General features: G+C 44.4%; 1 pseudogene; it reads right to left on the minus strand.

Moving 5' to 3' along the window:
- Positions 1-926: 926 nt before the first annotated feature.
- LOC132537877 (U6 spliceosomal RNA) lies at positions 927-1,027 on the minus strand (annotated as a pseudogene).
- Positions 1,028-6,608: the final 5,581 nt, after the last annotated feature.

The raw sequence follows: 6,608 nt of genomic DNA on the forward strand, positions 1-6,608 counted from the left end.
CAATGTTTTATAGCTATTTTAACATTAAAGCTTAAATTAAAAAAATATAAAAACTAGGCATTGGGCAGTGGCATACCTTGTTGAGCACATGCCTTAAAGTATTCAAGGACCAGGGTTCAAGCCTCTAGTCCCCATTGCAGAAGGGAAGCTTCAAGAGCAGTGAAACAGTGCTACAGGTCATATTCTCTCTCTCTCTTTATCTCTCCTCCCTCTCTCTCACCTTTAATCTCTCTCCATCCTCTTTCCATTTCAATGTCTCTCTGTCTTTACCCAAAATAAATAAAAAAATAATCCCAAACTGTTTTCAACTAAGTGGAATGTTAATAAATTTTAAAAAAAAAATTATCTATAAAATGGAAATATTGACAAGACCATAGGATAAGGGGGGTACAATTCCACACAAGTCCCACCACCAGAGTTCCTCATCCCATTCCATCCCTTGAAAGCTTTCCTATTCTTTATCCCTCTGAAGCATGGACCCAGGGTCATTGTGGGATGCAAAAGGTGGAAGGTCTGACTTCTGTAATTGCTTCCCTACTGAACATGGGCATTGGCAGGTTGATCCATACTTCCAGCCTTTCTCTCTCTTTCCCTAGTGGGGCAGGGCTCTGGGGAGACTGGGCTCCAGGATACATTAGTGGGGTCATCTGCCCAAGGAAGTCAGGTTGGCATCATGGTAGCATCTGGAATATGGTGGCTGAAAAAGAGTTAAGATAGAAAGCAGAAAAAATCGTTGACTAATCATGAACCTAAAGGCAAGAGTATTGCAGATGAAGGTTTGGGGTCTCTGTTTCAGAGCTTCTTTCAATGTGGTGGGAGCTGGGGGTCCAATCTAGGTCGCACACACGGCAAGATAGCACACTATGCAATTGAATTATTGTACCAGCTCTGGACAAGAATATTTTGAATAAAAGGAAGCATTGATTAAAAATGTGGAATGCCTCATAGATTTGCATCTCCTTGCTCAGGGGCTATGCTAATCTCTGTATCATTCCAACTTTATTATATGTACTATTGAAATGAATAGAAACATTAATTTTTTAATTAAAAAAAATATTTATTTTCCCTTTTGTTGCCCTTGTTGTTTTTTATTGTTGTAGTTATTATTGTTGTTGTTAGATAGGACAGAGAGAAATGGAGAGAGGAGGAGAAGACAGAGAGGAGGAGAGAAAGACAGACACCTGCAGACCTGCTTCACCGCCTGTGAAGCAACTACCCTGCAGGTGGGGAGCCGGGGGCTCGAACCAGGATCCTTACGCTGGTCCTTGTGCTTCGCGCCACGTGCGCTTAACCCGCTGCCCTACCGCCCTACTCCTTGAAACATTAATTTTTGTTAAGGGATGGGAATGAGGGCAATTTTAGTCGGATTCTTGTAATAATATTCGGCTTAATTCCAAGAAGAATGACATAAGATTAAATTTCATGATGTATTTATTCAGATATATTTACTTGCTTTTAAAAAACGTGTTTATGTAAGTGCAGAGATAGATAGATACCTGCAACTCTGCTTCACTCCTCCCCTCCCCTCCCCTTCTTCCTCTTCCTTTTCCTCTTCCTCTTCCTTTCTTCCTTCTCCTTTTCCTTTTCTCCTTCTCTTTCTCCTGCCCATTGTCCTTATTCTTACCAGAAGGGCTATTGCTGGGACTCAATGCCTATATTACAAATTCACTGCTCTTGGCAGCCATTATTTAAAAAATATTTATTCATTTATTCCCTTTTGTTGCCCTTGTTGTTTCATTGTTGTAGTTATTATTACTGTTGTTATTGATGTCACCGTTGTTGGATAGGACAGAGAGAAATGGAGAGAGGAGGGGGATACAGAGAGGGGGAGAGAATGATAGACACCTGCAGACCTGCTTCACCACCTGTGAAGTGACTCCCCTGCAGGTGGGGAGCCGGGGGTTCAGATCAGTATCCTTAAGCTAGTCCTTGCACTTTGCGCTACATGCGCTTAACCCACTGCGCTACCGCTAGACTCCCTGGCAGCCATTTTTTTCCTTTTATTTTTACTTGAATATTTTATTTATTTTGGATTAAAATAGAGATTGCGATGGAAAGGGAGAGAGGGAGAGTGAGACCTTTAGCACTGCTTTACCACTTGTGATGCTTCGCTGCTCAGGAAGCCTGAACCTGGGTGAGGACCTGTGCTGTAATGTGTGTACTCTACCAGATGTGCTTGACCCCTTTTTACCAGAGTACTGCTCAGCTCTGACTCTGGGTGGTGCTGGGGATTGAACTTGGAATTTTAGAGCCTTGGGCATAAAAGTCTTTTTACATGATCATTAAGTTATCTCCTCAATCCCTCTTATTTTTTACTTGACAAGGCAGAGAGAAATGGAGAAAGGAGGGAAGGGGAAAGACAGGGAGAGGAAGAGAGACACATGTGGACCTTTACCACTCATGAAGCTTCTCCCCTGCAGGTGGGGACTAGGGGCTTGAACCTGCGTCCTTTTGCATGGTAACATGGTAACCTGGGTGCACCACTGCCTAGGCCTCAGCCTGTGCTTTCTGCCACCTCTCAGGATAAACCCTCATGTGGGCCCAGCCTGAATGGACCACAAACTCCAAAGTGATTTCGAATGTCTCTCCAGAAGACTTCTAGGACCCTCAGAGAGATGATATCACATTTCTTTTTATTATTTATTTGCCGCCAGGATTATTGCTGAGGTTCAGTGTCAACACTATGAATTCACACTTCTGTTGGCCATTTTTTTCTTTTTTTTTTCTCTCTTTCTATTTTGTTTTGATAAGTCAGAGAAAAAATAAGAGAGGAGGGGGAGCTAAAGAGGGCTAGAGAAAGAGAAATACCCACACACCTGATTCACTGCTTGTGAAGAGTCCCCCCTGCAGGTGGGGAGCAGGGCTCAGAACCTGGGCCTTTGTGTGTGCTCAACTGGGTGCACCACCTCCCAGCCCTCAATGTCACTTACATTTCTTTGGAGAGATGCTCACAGCATTATTACTTTTACTTGTTCTGGCTGTCAGCTGAGGAGCCTTTAGAGTATGTATACTTGTGGTGAGGTGAGTAGAGAATGGCTGTCATTGTGCAGACAGAGAAGATAGAGGGAAGAGGGAGGCCAACTGGGTGCCTCCATGCTGACAGTCCAGGTCTTTTGATTTTATTTCTAATCACACCCCTGTTCTCTGTGGCACCCCTCCCCCTACTCTCATCTTACAGAGCTCTGATAAAGTGGGAGTCCACTCAGACTTGGCAGTGAGAAGACATGATCTATTACCTTTCCTTTCCTTTCCTTTCCTTTCCTTTCCTTTCCTTTCCTTTCCTTTCCTTTCCTTTCCTTTCCTTTCCTTTCCTCTCCTCTCCTCTCCTCTCCTCTCCTCTCCTCTCCTCTCCTCTCCTCTCCTCTCCTCTCCTCTCCTCTCCTCTCCTCTCCTTCCCTTTCCTTTATTTCCTTTCCTTTCCTTTCCTTTCCTTTCCTTTCCTTTCCTTTCCTTTCCTTTCCTTTCCTTTCCTTTCCTTTCCTTTCCTCTCCTCTCCTCTCCTCTCCTCTCCTCTCCTCTCCTCTCCTCTCCTTTCCTCTCCTCTCCTCTCCTTCCCTTTCCTTTATTTCCTTCCCTTCCCTTCCCTTCCCTTCCCTTCCCTTCCCTTCCCTTCCCTTCCCTTTTCTTCTCTTCCATTCTCCCCTCCCCTCCTTCCCCTCTCTGTCCCTCCTCTCCCTTCCCTTCCACCTCTGTCCTTCCCTTCCTCTTCCTTCCCCATCTCCCACATCCATCCATCCTTCCTTCCTTTCTCTCTCTCTTTCTTTCTCTGTCACCAGAGTTATCCCTGGGGCTCAGTGCCTGCACAACATATCCATTGCTCCTGGTGACCAACCCCCCTCACCCTTTTTTCCTTCTTTTTATTTGATAGGACATAAAGAAATTGAGAAGGGAAGGAGTGAAAGAGAGGGAGAGAGAAAGAGAGACACTTGCAGCACTACTTCATTCTTCATGAAACTTTCTCCATACAGGCAGGGATCAGGGGTTTGAACCTGGATACTTGCACATGGTAAATGTGTGCACTCAGCCAGGTTCACCAGTGTCAGGCCTCAGATCCTTCCTTTCTAGGATCTGTCTCTCTGACATTCAGCTGCCTATCCACCTCCTCCCATGCTTCCTGCTATCTAGTGTTTTCTGTGTCTGTTTATCTGCCAGTTGGCTCTCTGTTTGACTTGGGGTCTGCCGTGCAGTTGGGAAATTTGTGCATTGCACAACCTGCACAACTGGACCTGATGGCCCTGGACTCATAGAATTTGCCTCCCAGACTAGATGCTCCTGGGAGGCAAGGAGTACTGAAGATTCAGCTTCTAGGGTCATTCCTACCACAGTGCCAGGCACATAGGAAGCTCTATATGTGTTTCTTTTTTTTTTCATAAATGACCAGGTGAATTTCAACACAGAATTTTGAAAGTGGAAGGAACCAAGTACCCTTTCTCCTGACAAGTGTGGCCATTTCTATAATGTCTCTGACTGCATCCTTGACTATTCCAGGCATGAGCTGCTCACTCACTGAGCAGTAGCATATAAATCTGGGAAATATTGCCCTGTGCAGCAAGATGAACTTGCTTGTAGTTTGAGACCCCTCCCCATTATAACAGTAGGAATTATCCTTTCTGTATGTGCTGGCAGTTTGAGCTATGTGATCCAAGCTGTGTCAAAATATGTGAACAGGCCTATTCACTTATGACAAGGTTTGTGACTTTGATAGCGTGCTGCTTTGCCATGTGCAAAATGCAGGTTCTAGCCTGACTCTCAGTGCATTAAAGGAAGCTTTGGTGCTGTGGTCTCAAAGGAGACTCTCTCTCTGCTTCTCTTTCTGTCTCTATCCAAGAAAACAAACAAACAAACAAATAAACACAACGCAAAACAAAACAAAAAGCTAGAAACACAGAAATCAGGAGATCTCTACCAACTGGAATAGTTTATTGCCGCTGGAATGACTAAGGTAACCTTTGCATGGAAATCAAGGTGAGAAGTAGTATTAAATTTAGACATTCATGCTAATGATACACACCACTTTTTTCTTTCTGCATGGAGACATTGTATGTGCTTGTGAAAGTGGGAGATTTCTGGATAGACACACAGGTTACCATAGGCAGTAGTTATCTCCAAAGAGCAGAGTATGAGGGACTAGTTACTGGGCAGAGCAATACCTTAAGATTGTACAACCCTTGTTCAGATTGGGTATTTGCATCTTAAAATGGCAGCCCCACCCTTCACCCAAAATCTAACACCTTCTTCATAGGCCACTGTGAAAATCAAGTCCGGTAACTCAATTCACTTCAATCAACTTTTACTTAGCTCAGGATTCTGGTCCAGTGACTCACTGGCATATGTGGAGACTGCTTCACAAACTGTTCACTTCCATAAAAAACAAACACCCCCCCCCCCAGGGGATTGGGTGGTAGTGCAGTGGGTTAAGTGCACATACCATGAAGCACAAGAACTGGTATAAGGATCCTGGATTGAGCTCCCAGCTCCCCCTCCCAGGGGGATGGGGGGTCACTTCATAGGCAGTGAAGCAGGTCTGTAGGTGTCTATCTTTCTCTCCTCCTTTCTGTCTTCCCATCTTCTCTTGATTTCTCTCTGTCCTATCCAACAACAATGAAAGCAATAACAACAATAACAATAAACAACAAGGACAACAAAATGGGAAAAAGCCTCCAGGAGTAGTGGATTTGTAGTGCAGGCATCGAGCTCCAGCAATAACCCTGGAGGCAAAAAAGAAACAAACACCAAAAACAAACAAAACAAAAAACAACAACAAAAAACAAGAGCCAACAATTTATTTTAGATAGTACAATTAAACAAATATTTATAAGAGCCAGCTTCCATTTATAGGGTAGACCCTCCAGAATGGCAAGATTCATTGCAAGCAAGAGGCCGTTGCTGTTTTATTAAGTGCTAGATTTTAACAGTGCAGAATTACAACCTTTCAGCTTTCAAGAAAGTGTACAAAGCAACTCCCTGCAAATCCTTGCAGAAAGCCAGAAAGTGGTGTGAAGTTATTTCAGGAGCTGGGATAGATTGTTATATATCATAAGACCTTTGACTGGAGGCAAAGAGGGGAGGGAGGAGATGGAAAGAGAGAGGGAAGAGGAGGGAAGTGGGAGAGAAAGGGCAGGAGAGAGAAGAAAGCTCTTGCAGGACCATTTAAAGAGCACAAAAGCAGACATCTTTTCTCCTGGGTGCCATTTATACGCTTTAATTCTTTGACTGATATTTACTGTGACTTCCTGGCTTGCCGATGATTCAAGATGCTGTCAGTGCTCAAATAGTCCATTAGACCATGTCTGCTCAGAGTGCCCACCACCTCTCCTGAAGGGAATGGCTCCTTAGACCTCCCCTCCTGCCCTCTCTGTTGTGAGTGCTGCTAAGTGAGTCTCTGTCAGCACTTCTAGGTGAGTCTCCTACTGCATCCAGCTGGCCTGACAGTTTTATGTGAGCATCTGTAGGAAATGGGATGTGGTATGTGTCATAATGACAGTAGGAGGCTGCAACTAGTGTGGATTTCAACATCATCCCTCAGAGCAGCGTGAATCAATAGATTAAAGAGCCAACAGTCCTGGCTTACCAAAGACTGTCGCCAGAGGGGAGAAATGGATGTGGCT

This window comes from Erinaceus europaeus, chromosome 3, assembly GCF_950295315.1.
Source record: "Erinaceus europaeus chromosome 3, mEriEur2.1, whole genome shotgun sequence".
NCBI classification, from domain to species: Eukaryota; Metazoa; Chordata; class Mammalia; order Eulipotyphla; family Erinaceidae; genus Erinaceus; species Erinaceus europaeus.